This window comes from Alligator sinensis, unplaced genomic scaffold (assembly GCF_000455745.1).
Source record: "Alligator sinensis unplaced genomic scaffold, ASM45574v1 scaffold74_2, whole genome shotgun sequence".
NCBI lineage: Eukaryota > Metazoa > Chordata > Crocodylia > Alligatoridae > Alligator > Alligator sinensis.
The window spans coordinates 3585465-3599639 of record NW_005841931.1 but is presented as its reverse complement, the minus strand read 5'-3'; the positions used below and the strand labels follow the sequence as shown (position 1 = coordinate 3599639).

At 41.4% G+C, this 14175-nt stretch overlaps 1 protein-coding gene across 1 annotated transcript in view; it reads left to right on the top strand.

The window, feature by feature from the left end:
* Positions 1-14175, top strand: part of BRAF (B-Raf proto-oncogene, serine/threonine kinase) — a 148661-nt gene that overhangs the window by 22830 nt on the left and 111656 nt on the right. The window lies entirely within an intron of this gene.

The following is a 14175-nucleotide window of genomic DNA, read 5'->3' as shown; positions in this document are numbered from 1 at the left end:
AGGCTTGGGGGGTTTTAAGTGTCAGAGCCTTGGGTGGGATGGTGAGCTTGGGGCTGGTCTGGCTTTGAGCGGAGGTCGGCGTCAGTGAGGCCCCTTCCAGCCTCAGTTTCTACGTTTCCGTGGGAGCGGTCGGGTGGGGGCACGCAAGACCTTGGCCCCCGTGTCTTGCTGCCCCCAGACAAGCTGCTTGGGTGAGCAGGCCTCTTGTGGGCTGAGAGGAAGCAGAGGGAGTATCCGAAGTCCTGGACTGAAGCGTCTGAGGCGGAGGATGCTCACCTGGAGTATCTGGGGGCATCTGTACCCCAAGACCTCTGGGCTTGGGCCTGCACATAGGATGCCTGCCTGCCAATTGTTTTGGGAGTATCTGAAGTCCCAGGGGGATAGGTCTGGGGTGGCGCGTGTTGCTGGTTGTAGCGCCGGACATGGGGTTCGGACTGATGGAGCTCAGCCTGCTCAGTCGACACAGTTTTTGGAACGATTGAGTTCTGCTTAAATTGATATGGTTTGGCTGATTTGACCTGGAACAGGAAACATGGTTAGAAAGAAGGGCACTGGGCTGGTGGGCAGGACACTTGCATTCTCTTTCCTGGTTCCTGCATCTTCCTTTTCATGGTTTCACAGCCTGGGAAGAAAGAAAGGAGATGCTATACACCTGGCTGGCAGGGTGATACTTAAATTGTTGCTGTCAGTAAAACATTGGGAGAAGCTGGGGTTGCAGGCAGTGTAGAAGGGCAGAGTGCTTGGGTCTAAATTTCCTACTGCTGCCACAGCAAGTGGCCCGGTGTCACATGCATGGTCTGTTGTACAGCTGGGTTTAGAGTCCATAAATCCTGATCCCAGTCTAGTGCTTTTAATCAGTTAAAAAAATAACAGTGGGGGTGTTTGGGGAAGTTAAGATATATCCAGGTGAAGCCTCTTATTCAGGTCTAAACTACTTGTTGCCTTCATAACCGGAGTTAAATATTGTTTAACTTGTGAACATTCACTTCCCACCTGTATTTAATTTGTCTTCCTTTTCCTATGTTCTCAGTGAATACAATCCTTGGTAAAACTTCAAAAGTTTCTATATGTGAGGAGCCTGGTTGCCGGAGTCTAGTGGGGACCCATGTTTTTGGCAGATTAACTCCGCACCCTCCCCATGTTCACTTGGATCCCTTTCCTCTGCCCAATGAGTTCCTTGGCTTCCTGGTCCCTGCCTGTCCACCACAGTTCTGCCTGTCCCCTCCCTTATCTGCCACCTGCCACGCACAGAGGCTGCCTGTGCCACTCCTGGAATGTGTGCTGCAGGTTGGCCATCTCTGCCTAAATCACTGTAGTGCTGCCCTAAGTCATTAGACTTTACTTCTAGTCCTGAACTATTTAATACAGATTTACTTTGTTAGTCAGTTGCCATATTTCTTCCCGTAAAACACTTCAGTATTTATTTAGAATACCTTCTATCCAGAAATATCAGTATTTCACGGATATAGGTTATGTATCATACACCCTTAGGTACTATGTTTTCACAGTATGCTGTACAGAGATGAGAACTGAGATATATAGAAGGGGTCTCTGGCAGGGCTGGGGTTGCAACCTCAATCCCTTGTCTGTCAGTTTTTTTCTTCCAAGTCAAATCTCTTCATGCATCCTCTTATCACTTTTGTCTAACTCATTTTACTAGCATTATTTTTTGTAGTAGACCATAGAGTAATTTCTGTAGTTGAAACTTTGCTAATGGCATGGTTAAAATTGAGACTTTATTCCATACAAGAAAAGAGGTTATAAAGTACTGTTTGAGTACTGAATACCATAAAAGTTGTGAAAATAGTAAAGCTCTCATAAGTGACTCATAGCAGCTTTAATCTATTTGTGTTTTTGACATACTTATGAGGAGGAAAAATAGTAATCATAAAATATAGAGATAAATATTACAACTATTTGCTGGTAACTGCTCTTGGACCTCTTTGCTTTAAGTGAGAGAATGGCTAGCATAGTAGAAACCAGATTTTCATATCTAATAGACTGAAGAGGATGTAAATATTCTTCTGTACCTAGGCTTTAAGAGAATAAGAGTTTTAAAAAGTAACTAAACAAACATTATAATTACGGCCAATGTTTCCTCATAACAAATGTACTTAATTTAGCTCAGGTTGTGTCTTGGTTTTAAAAAATATTTGTTTTCCACTTGACCACATTCATCCAAAAGTTGTAATATTGTAATTTAACCAAGAACATATACTGTTTTTGTTTGTGCTTTGCACACATCCTTTACAGTGGCTTGGTGCACTATGGGATAGGAAACTATTCTCTTCCTTCTCAAACTGTCTGCTATGCAGAAGGATAGTTAGTAGCCTCGTGCTTCTGTTGAGCTCCTCATCAAATAATTTCACTACAAAAATCTTTTTCTCTTAAAGACGGTGAAGGTTTCAATTGTAAGTTCTTGCATAGAGCCCTATCAAAAAGTACAACTTCATTTGCTAGTCTCTACATGTTGAATGGCTTCAGGAAAAAAGTGAAGGTCATCTCTTGTCTCTTTAAGGATCAAATCTGGACTTTCTGAAATGGTACAGAAAATCTAGCTTTTTTGTAAAGTCTTCTCCTTCTACAGTTCTATAATTTGCCAGCGTCTTTTGCCTACCTGTTATATTATAGGTAGGGAAAAGAATTTGACTCATAAATTTGTAAAGTGAATCTTTCAATTTTTTTATTTTAGCATAGTAGGTAATCTGGAGCAAAAGCATAATACTTTATTATGAGACCATTGGTTAAAGTTGCAGTAATCTATTTCCCAAATTTTAAGACTTGGGATTTTGAGAACAAAATTATGCCTATGTTACTGTCAAGTCTGAACACAACTTGAAGTTGTTGCTTTTGATTTTTGGTTCTGTAGCCATAATTGTTGGGATAAAAACTGCTTTCATAATGAAGTGTTGTGTATATGGTACTTTGATAAAGTGAAGTATTTTTATAAAACAAAGTGTGTAGAAGATAAACTGTAGAGAGAATAGCTAATGGCTAGTGTCTCTCTAATCTGAACCATAGTGCAGGTTTAACTCTCGTTACAGAGCTATACATACACTGAAAAATAGTTGTGTGCTTATGAAATATGCACTTCCTAGAGAGAGGGAGCTGATGATCCTGGAGGCAAGTGCATTTAGGGGAGATTAGGTTAAAAAAAAAACAAGGGCTGTTGGCAATGGGAGGAAAAGTAGAAATGACTAAACTCTGGGGTAAGCTTTTGGACTATAGAGTTTTTCATTTAGTTTGCTTCACTGCAGGATGGTTTCTTTGGGCAAGGGATCATTTGATATAGTGAAGAGTGTCAGGGGTTGCCCGTGTGAGGTACTTGGAGTGCATGGCAGCTGGGATTAAAGGCTTTATACCTTTCATTGTGGCTTATTTGCATAATTATTTAAATAATTCAAATTGGATCCCCTGTGCTTAGGATCAAACTCTAAAGTGCATTGTGCTGTTTGAGAGAGAGACTTTTGACTTTTTAAAAACCTTTCTTAAAAAAAACCAAACCAAAACCAAAAAAAACCCAGAAGGTGAAAGTGAAAGAGCAAAAGTGTGTGCCTTTCCCTCCTTCACCCCCAGGGCTGAGTGTGAACCACTTGTCAGTAACAGAAATGCATGTGTCACCAGAGATTGAAACCCCCTCCCCTAGCTGTCTGTCTGTCTTCTACCTTGAATACTTCCCCTTGAGGGCCCAGTGCAACACAAACTACTTCACATTTTTGCAAGGTGGTGTCCATCTCAAATGTAACATGCACCTAGACCAGGAAATAAAAGACTTGTAGGGCATCATTGAAGCCAGCCCCTGCAAGCTTGTTTCTGCAGCTCTTCAGGGTCATCTTGGCTTGGTCCAGCAGGAAGTTGGCCAGGCAGATCATGCTCCTTTTGGCTTCTTGGTGCAGGATAGAGAAATCATATGCCATCTGGGAGAGGTCCAAGTCCAGTGCACCAAAGAGGGCGCTGTTGACAGCAAATAGTGGCCAGAACAGACGGCAGTCCAGGAAAGCATGGAAGAGAGTTTCCTCCACCACCTCCATGCAGAAAGGGCAGGCTGCTGACGCCACCAGGTAAAAGTGGTGGATAAAGGTGCCTGTTGTTAGGACCCTGTGCAGCAGCTGCCACTGGAGGTCTCCAGTTCACTTGGTGAGAGAATTGAAATGAGAGGCTTAGGAATTCCCCAAAAGAGATCCAGAGCTGCTGGACTCAATGGTTGGGCATGATAAATTCTACCCATGTCTAATTCATACATGCATAGAAACTTTAAAATAGCATACAAATGAGGAAATAAATCCAGGAAAGAAACTCTTTTTGTGACCTCAATAACAAATAAGTAGTGCGACTGAGGTGATACAGACAGTCTAAAAAAAACCCCATTACCCTGTATTTTGGTAATACCTAGAAGACTTATTATGCTAGGCACCGTGGAAACACAGAACAAAAACCAATCCCCAGTTGTGAGGTTATAGTTCATGTAAATGTGCCTTGGAAGGCTACAGAGATTTAAATAATTTTTGCATTTAATTTCTCATATCATTTGGAGTATATCTTATTTTGGTTCTTAACGGGGTTTCACTTGTGTTCACTTACTATATATGATGTGTGTTGTATGTGACCATAAATGTGCCTAACATTTAAATAGGATGTTATACTTTAACTTAAGTTCAGCATGTAAAATATATTTGCTGAGAAGGAGGAGCAATTGGAACACAGCCTGGAAATACTTTTAGACATTAGCAGGTGTATTCCTGTATTGGGTGTTTCAAAAGGATTTCTTGCTACTTACAGTAGATTTGTTAGTTCAGTTACTTTAACAGCTTGTTGTGTTACCAGAAACTTGCTTTGCAAAAGTTTTGGCATCTCAGCAGGTTTATATACATTTATATAATGTAAATTAGGTGGATAAAAGGCTTAGGTATCAGTGTTTTGACTGTGAGAGTTGACATTGGATACTTTGCTTTTTCTAATAGCTGGAGCTATTTCCACTCTCATTTCTTTGTACTTCTATTAAACACAGGAATTCTCAAAAATGCTTATCTAAGAAACTAGCTAAATATTCTTATTGGGGAAAGGGGGAGGAAGAATGCAGATTTCAGACTTGTTTTAAAACCATTCCAAGAGTGTCTTTTTTGGACACTTGGTTTTATAGGAAAATTGAAGTAGTTTTGGTTTTGTTTCCTTTTGGAGAAGGAATAAACTCTAAATTTATGTCGTTTTTCATGAAATGAAATATCCAGGTTCTCTCCAGCCTTAGTGATAAGATAACTTGAATTGAGTGAAAATTTAGCTTGTACTACTTCTGCTTGAGATAAATGTTTTTCACTTTTGAAACATTTTCCTGCCACGTATAAGTTTACATAATAATATTTTTGGATTGAGAGAATTATTTCTTCTGGTGAGAGATAATGGTGCTGTACTAGATGCCTTCTTTATAACAGTATTCTACTATGGTGTTGATCTTTACTACTCTTTTTTGCATCAGTCTAATTTCAAGACTAGACACCAGCATTGAAACTGTCTCCTTATTACCACTGACTGTTCATTAAAGCTGTCGTTCAGCTATAACTCCCTGCAGACTTCAGGCTATTTTGAATCCCCTCCAGTATATTAGACCAGGGGTGTCAAAGATATGAACTGTGAAGGGTTCCCAGAGGAGGTAGGAATTTGAGGTTGGGGCTGCCACTGGGTTGTCCTCTAAGGAGCTCCACAGTCTGAATGCAACCTGTGGGCCCAGGTGAGGTTGATACCCATGTATTCTTAAGCATAATGGCACGTTGCAATACTCTTCCTCTATGGGAGGTTGTTTCAGGGTTTTGCTAGTTGTCTGCAGGAGTCGGGAAGATTTTTTTCCCTTCTTGAATGCTTTATAGCATGGCTGTTCAACGTCTGAGTAGCTAAAGGCCACATGAAGAAGCTAGAGGCCTCTCTAGTGAATTCTAGCCTCTCTAGCCACTTCTGAGTAGCTAGAGACTGCATGGGCCACATGTAACCTGGGCAAGTGATTTGTGGACCACCTGCTACACTGTGCGATGCCCCCCTTCACCACACTGCACAGACTGCTGATGCCCCACTCTTCCTCCATGTTCTTTCCTACATGGATGTGCCATACAATGCAGGTCATGCACACACTCTCTCTCTCTCATTCTGGCATGTATGGCAGTAGCAGGACATTAACAGTGCCCTGGTTTGCCTGTTTTTTTTACCTGTTGACCATGGTAGGATGTGTTTTGCTTTGTAACATGCTTTATGATGCAAGCAGAGTTTCTGCGGATAACTTTTAGGACTCTGAGTCTGTCATTGCCTGCCAGTGGAGAGGACTGGGCTTGATCATTATGGAGCTCCCTTTCAATTGCATGCTTTTATGTAGTGTCTTCATTCAGTCTCTGGCACACTTCCAAGGTCCAGCTTTGTTACTTTTCACAGAAGTGGGCCTATGCATCTGTTATTCCTGTGCCCTCAGATGTGTTGTTGATTTTTCCAGAGCCCTAGCTTGTGGCTGCTGTGGATTTATAGTTCATTCTTTATGACATGATAATTGAAGCATAGATATGCAGACATGAGTGTTCCTGAACACAATGCTTTATTTTAGCTGGCACAAGAAACAGCAGATCTAGACAAAATCCTAAACACACCAATATGTGTATTTTCCTGCTTCAGTTTTTTGTCCTTCCTGCTCTTGACTTTAGATATAGAAGTCAGAGCCCATTAAGGAGTCCAGGTTTCCACCTCCTGCTTACAGCTTTCCTTTCATAATATAGAGTCTGTATATCTCTTGTGCAAACAGTTTCCTTCTGTCATGGCTGATCCCACAGTTAAACGGGCCCTCCTTACTTTTTTTTTTTTTAGTATGGCCTTGTATCTCTCTCCACTAAGTTTACTATATCTGAGAGCTCCCTTCTTAACTCTCCAGTCATCGTTGTCGTTCCCCGCCCCTTGCTCCCAGGCTGTATCAGTACTTGTTGTTTTGGTTTGGTTTGCCTGTGAGAGAATTCAAATTCAACCCTAGTAAATAAGCTGGCATTGCAGTCACTGTTGCATCTTCAAAATCACAGACTTTTGTTTGAAAAAATAAGCAAAGTAGTTTTTACAGGTTTTTGGTGAAAGTTGACTATTTTGATGGTTATTTGAGGATATTCCTTAAGAAAATGCATTGTAATTAGGTAGTTGATACCCTTTGTTAGAGAAGAGCTGTTTGCTTAGTGTCCTTCATGCCTGTAGAGCCTACTAGAGATGTACTATAGCGGTCTTTAACATATCCAACAGCATCTAGTAAGCAGATACATTCACTAACAAAGGAAATTGTACGTACGGTCAATAGTGGTGCATAGTTTGATTATTAGTGATTCTTTAGAACAAGAACTTAACATCTGGAAAAGGTTCTATGGATTATAGTTCAAGTACAACATTTTGAAACCCTTGAACACAGTTATCAGTAAGTTAAATTTAAAATTGTTCTGTTAGAGTTACCTGTTTTCTGCAAGTTTATTTTTAAAGTATTTAAATGGTTGCATTAGATCAGTGTTTCTCAACCAGTGTGCCAAGGCACAAAATTGTGCCATCAGAAATGAACAGGTGTGCCACAGAACTCTGCCATGGCAGAGAGCTACAATAGGTCTGATGACGGGGAATGCCTTAACAGGTGTGCTGTGGAAAATAGTTATTAATGTAAGTGTGCCTTGGGTTGGAAAAGGTTGGGAAACACTGCATTAGATGATGGATTTAATGACTTTTTGTTTTTTCTGGTAACTTGATATAAAATATTCCCTGTATATGACAAGTTTTTAGGCATGTCGGAAGTTAGAATAATAAACCTAATTTTCCTATTCTGTTCCATAAACTCCTCTAACAATGTTTGAAAAACTTTGCAAAATCAACATTTAGGTATAATAAGCACTTGATTCATTTTCCACAACGTTTGCAGTGATTCTGCTGTATTTTTTTACTTTTATGACTGCTGGAATTTTTGAAAAGGTTAAGAGGGGTCATGTGTTGAAGGTTTGGGATGGGCACATACTGTTGCTTTTCTGATTGTTGCAGAAATTTACAGAGATATAAGTTTTTTTTCTTCCAGATTTAACTTGGTTTTTTTAACTTAATCAGCTGTTGGGGATCACTTGGATCTGCGCATCCATCTTTTAGGTTGAATCAAATTATAACCTGATACAGCTTTCAACATGGGTTATCTTCCAGAAAGTTATAGTTTTAATAAAAAAAAATGATAATGCTTGCAAATCTTTGTAAAACTGAAAAAAAAAAATTCTTCTGCTTGTTTATCTTAACATTGTTTTGAAGCATAGTATAAGTTACTGTATTCTCCAGCCTAGCATTTGGGTAGCTGCAAGATTTGTTTTTTCTACCAAATTCTCTATACTAATAGATTTCCAGTTTGCTTAGGCAAACATGTAATTGGCTCAGACAAACAAAACACCCCCATCCCTCCTACCTTAGTTAAAATGGGCACCCCCCCCATTGCTTTTCTTTTTCAGTTTCCCCAAATTAAATGGTCCTTTGCACCCTTTAAGGATGACTGGAGTGTGTTACAGCAAACTGGAAAACATCATTATTTTCCAGAATAATTTTTTTCTGTCCCTTCCTCCCTCTACAGGCAGGTTGCAAATACTTAACAATTTAAAAACAGCATGTAGTCTCCACTAAATGTTAATTAACTACCCTTGTTGCTTTTGTACTCTTGTAGACAGCATGGTCCAGTAGAAAAATCTGGGATTGGAAGTTGGGAGACTGCAGAAAAGGCAAAACTTGACAGAACTCCAGTCATGAATAATTCACTTCGCTTTGTCAGTTCACTTACCTCTAAAAAGGGGGTAATCGCTGTTTTGTTATTGCGCTTTGAGATTTATGGGATGACAATCTGTAGAAAGAAATAAAACAGAGTATATAAAATCTAAGTAGTCTTAATTGGAAGTGTCAAATATTTCTTAGCTAAGAATGAAAAATGATAAATGAATCACTCCACTTGATTTTGCTTTTTTTCCCCTCCCTTTCCTGCCGAAATCTTTAGGCCAGAATATACTCACAAAACACAATAATAGTTTGTGTGGGGTGCCCTTTGAGGGCTGAACAGATTAGATCAGTGGCTTCTGACCTTTTTAGACTCAAGGCACCCCTCTAATTTTTCTCAATTTAGTAACATCCTATTTCAAGACTAATTCATTTTTTCCATTGCTTACCTTCTTGAACCCCACAGCACCATTAAAAGAATCTTGTGGAATGGCAGGACAGGCTGCGGCAGACTGGGCACCCCTGAGAACATGGTAACGGTGGTGTATGGTGCTCAGTGCTGGCAGGGGCTGGTTGGCAGAGCAGATTGGGGGGAGGGTCATTAGACCCCTGAATGGGGCAGCTGCCCCTGCAGGAGGTAGAAGGGGGGTGACAGTGGCTGCTGGTGCAGAGGCTGGTGTCAAGTGAAGGTGGTAGGGGCAGGAGGCTTCAGAGCCCTGCCCTTTCCTTGCCTGCCTCCTCCCTGCCCGTAGTCTGTACCTGACTGTGATACGTGCAGCCCCTACCGTAGCCGCTGCTCTTCTAGAGACTTGAATGATGGACTATTCCCCTCCCAGAGCATTGGAAGAATAGGAGAAGAAACTAGGATGGAAAAAAATACTGGTTTGCAGTATCTTTCTGCCTGCCCGCAGCAGAGCATGGCACTTGGAGTACAGGGGCTTTGATGCAGAGGCTGCCGGAGGGATGGAGCACAGTTGTTCCCCTGCTCCTCCCATGCTCCTGGAGCTGGTGGGAGGGGCTGTGGGGAGTGCTGCTGGGACACTGGCAGGTGTAAGCATGGGCGGATTTAGGATTTTGAAAAGAGGGGTGCAGATGGTATGGTGCATCATCACGATGTATAACACAGTGCATATTTTTATAAAGCTAAACTACAAGCTTTAGTAATAAGCCAGTGGCCTAGAGCTATATTATTCAGTTAAAGGTCAGAATAAAAACAAATATAAAAATACTAGTACAGTGGAGTTGCATCATACGCACATCTAACTTACGTGAATTCAACTATACGTGCTCAGCAAAAAAAAAAAAAAAAAGAGAGAGAAAAATAACAATTTAAATAGTGCGGGCGAGTCCGCCTGCCATTCCACTCAATGAGCGTATACCCCGGAGTGAGCGTGAGATGGGAGATGTGAATCTGCTGTTCCCTCAGTCGGTCTCAGTTCCCGCGTGCCTCTCATAGTGTGAGCATCTCACCGGACTGTGTGTGATTTTGACTATATGCAATTTTCGCCTTACGCGCTGACTTTAGAACCTAACCCCCGCGTAAGATGCGACTCCACTGTATATACATTCATTTGCTATATCACTTATTATGTATGAAAAACCCAACATACTAGGCAAAAAAAAAAATGTTTTCATTGGTTCTGCAGTCATTAGAATTAAACAGACCTCACTTTTCAGATTTGTGAAACAAAATCTAGCCTTCTTGACCATCTTGACAGTGCATCCAGTGCTTCACTGAAAATTCCCCTCCCCGCCCCAAACACCTAAGCTAATGTTTTTAGCTAGAGTAAAAAACAGTTTGCAGGGCTGTGAAATAGGAGCTTCATTGCCAGGAGCAGCTAACAGATCAGAAATGCAGAAAAAAGGCTAGTTTGTTTAGTGGAACATCAGGACCATTTAAAAGAAGAAAAGGTCATCAAGACCTGTGAAATAAAGAGTTTAGAAGGAATTGGGTAGATTATAAACCTTGAGGTCAATTGGCTCAGTCACTGCTGCCTAGGGATGTAAATATTGATTAATTAAGTACCCATTTGAACTCCCCTAATGTTATCTGTTAAATGGTTAACTGATGCTCTGTATCTACTGGGGGCCGGCCCCTGCCTGTACTCACTTGTTCTCCAGCCTGCAGCAGCAGGCTGGGAAAGCCCCTTGCCTGCTGCTGCCATCACAGCTTTATGAGGCTGTGGTAGGGCTTGCTGCTGCTGCTTCCTGCAGCTAGCCCCAGCCCTCAGTGCTGGCAGCAGCAGTAGGCTGGGAAAGCACCTTGCCCACTGCTGCTGTGTTTGGGGGCTGGTGCTGCAAGTGGCTGCACCAGGGACTGCAGAGCTGCAGCTTGGCTTATTGCTGGTAGCAGATGCAGGCATGCCTCTGGTTGTATGACAGAAAAGTCATGAGGGCCCTGATTCTTCTTGTAGCAGTTCAGCCCTGACTCCTTCTCTGCCATCTGCCCTGAGGTGCACATGCACCTGCTGCCAGCAGTGATCTGGGCCAGGACTGTGGACCCTGGTGCAGCTGCTTGACAGCTCCCTACTGCGAGTGGCTTGGGCTCGGTGGTGTGGCAGGGGTCTGCCTGGAGCCTGGGCTGGCCATGAGAGGTAATAGGGAGGCTACAAGCAGCTGCATCGGGGTCTGCAGAGCCCTGGCCTGGCTCATTCCCAGCAGTCTGTGCATGCATGCCTTGAGGCAGGTGGTGGGAAAGGGGCCAGGGTTGCATGGCAGCAAGAAGGATTGGGCCCCTAGAGACTCCCCTGATGCTTCCCCATCATACTATGTACTAGTTCCCCCCTGCCCTTCTGTTCCTTCTCACACTTCCCTACTGTCTGCCCTGCTGCCTTCAGGTGTACCATGCAGCTTTCCCGCGCCGCCCCCCCCCCCGCTGGAATGCTCTCTGCCCTGTACTGAGCAATAACCAGTAAAGTATTACCAGCTTTCAGTATATGAATGGTTAAATGTTTCTTTTCGTACTGCTGCCTGAATAGAAATGCTGCTGTTACTGCCATACAGTTGGTTTTAAACTTTGGTTGTACCAGGATTCAAAGGGCAGAGTGCAGCTACACTTCCGCACCCCTCTCTGGATCTGCCCCTGGGAGTGTGATGCCTGGAGTGCAGAAGAGCCAGAGTTTACCTCCTCATAGGGGCCAGGTATCATGGCACCCATTGAAGTAACTTGTGGCACCACAGGGTGCTGTGCCACCCTGGGTCAAAATCACTGCATTAGATTTTTTATTCGGGTTGTCCAGTATTTAAGATATTTGGAAGCTTTCTCTTCAATGATTTTGATAGTTATAGTTCTCTGCCCTGGCAATTTGGAAGCAAGAGTGCTAGAAGTAGAATATTACATTAGTTCAGGTTGATTTTTGGGTACTTGCCAATGTAATTAGTAAGGCTGCTCTGTTGGATTAGACCGTGCTTCTAAAATGTGTGCATGTGGCTGCTTTACTGGGTGGCTGTCCACTAGTTCTAAGGAATGTTTGAGTTTAAATGGAAGGAACTGAAAGTCTGGCAAATGGAAGGAATTGAAAGTCTGGCAATAGGACAATAGTTTCTGCAGTGTTAAATTTGGACCAAAATGACCTGTTTTATGACAGCTAGCTCTCTTAGTGCTGTATTTTAAGTTTTGCTCTTCTCAACCAAATTAAGAAAATTGATCAGTGTTTATGTCCTAGTTTTGTTGACTAATTTTGCTGTCACTTTTTTAATAGCCATTAAGAGAGATTTCAAATCTTCCTTAGTCAGCTTTAAACTAGTTTATGTTCAAGCCAGCATGAATGAAATGGTCTTCACCAACATTTAATCTAGGCATTTACCTGTTCCTTACCATGACAGAATTACTGCCAAATGAATAAACGTGTTTAATGAAAATGCAGGAAATATAGCACCTGGAAGGGACATCAAATGCTAAACTATATCTGCAGAGTTAGCCATAGCATATTATTTTTTAATGATCTAAATGAAAGAAATATTAATACCTACTGTTGATATTCCTGTCTACAAACTGCTGTTTAATAGACAGTCATCAATTACTGTAACCTCTCATCTAATGATGTTAGTCAGAGGAAAGTTCTTTCACAAAGCAAATATCAGAAGATAGGGGATGATATAAGTAAAGAAATGAAAGTGAATTTGAATTATAAATACTGAGATTCTTGGTTAAATTCTTACTGGGGAGGAAAAAGAGAGATTGCAGATTATAGAAGTATCCATATCAGCTTCAAAGGTGAAACTTTCACCTTGTCGTCATACTGATTTTTTTTTTTTTTAATTAAACTTTTTCTTTTTTATAATTGTCAAAAAACAAACAAGGCAACCCATGTTTGATAAGGTTATGAAGATGGAGAAAAGTGACAAATGAACTACTTCAAAAGATTCATCCAGATTAAGAGCAGAACTTGGTAGGGGGCACCCACAGTTGCCTTTAGAATTAAACAGGAAAAAATTGTAAATTACAAATATCTGTTACTTATGGTTCTGTAAATTTATCAAAGAGGACTAACAGCATTTTGCAGACAAAATTTGAGTAGCTGTCACCAGAAGCCCTGATGATGAAATAAATCCTGAAATAAGAGGCAGCAAACTTTAGTTACAGTAATGTAAATTTTACTGAGGCTCACATTAGAGCTGCCCTCTTCCCTTTCAGTAGGGTTCCTGTTTTTGCTGTGTGAAAATGATTGTTTCTATGTTGTTTGTGACTTATCTTCTAATATGATGAGGAGAGGGGGGACAGCAGAGGTAGTGAGCCAAACTATTAGCTAAATATATGAATTAGCAGATTTGGGGCTTGTCAGTATTATGGAGGTGCACTGATTTAGCTAAGTTAAGAGAACCGTTTCCAGTACTAGGGATAGTTACCACCACCTGCCCAAATTGTATTAGCTAAGATGACAGAAGCTTTCTTTTCTCTGTCATGATAACTGTCGGGGTTTTGCTGACATAACATCAGCTGGGGGCATAGTCTCTTTCTATCCTGACCCAAAACAGCCCTATTGGCAAACTATCATAGTGCCTTTAGTCCATCAGAGTAATGACCCTTCGGGTGACTAATAATATAGCTATAATATGACACATTACCATGCACTTAACAGTATATTCCATTATATTATGATACTTAAACTCTTTGACCAAGTTGTAGCCCTCTGTGTCTTATTGTTACTTCCTCTTTAACCTCCACTGGGGAATGGTAGTGAATTTGTATGGTGCAAGCAGAACTATAATTGGCTAGTAAGAATTGGCTTTTTTTGCCTTTATCAAAATGCTTACGGACAAAAGAGCAGAAACAAATGGAGGAAAATTCCATCTGGAAACTCATGAGTACTGAACTGCTTAGCTCAGGAGTGCTCAATCCCCAGCTCAAATGTGGCCTACAGAGGTCTGGTATCCAACTTGTGGTTCCCCATAGATCAGGAAATTTGGTGGTGGGGAGTATTGGCAATTAATATTGCAACCGCT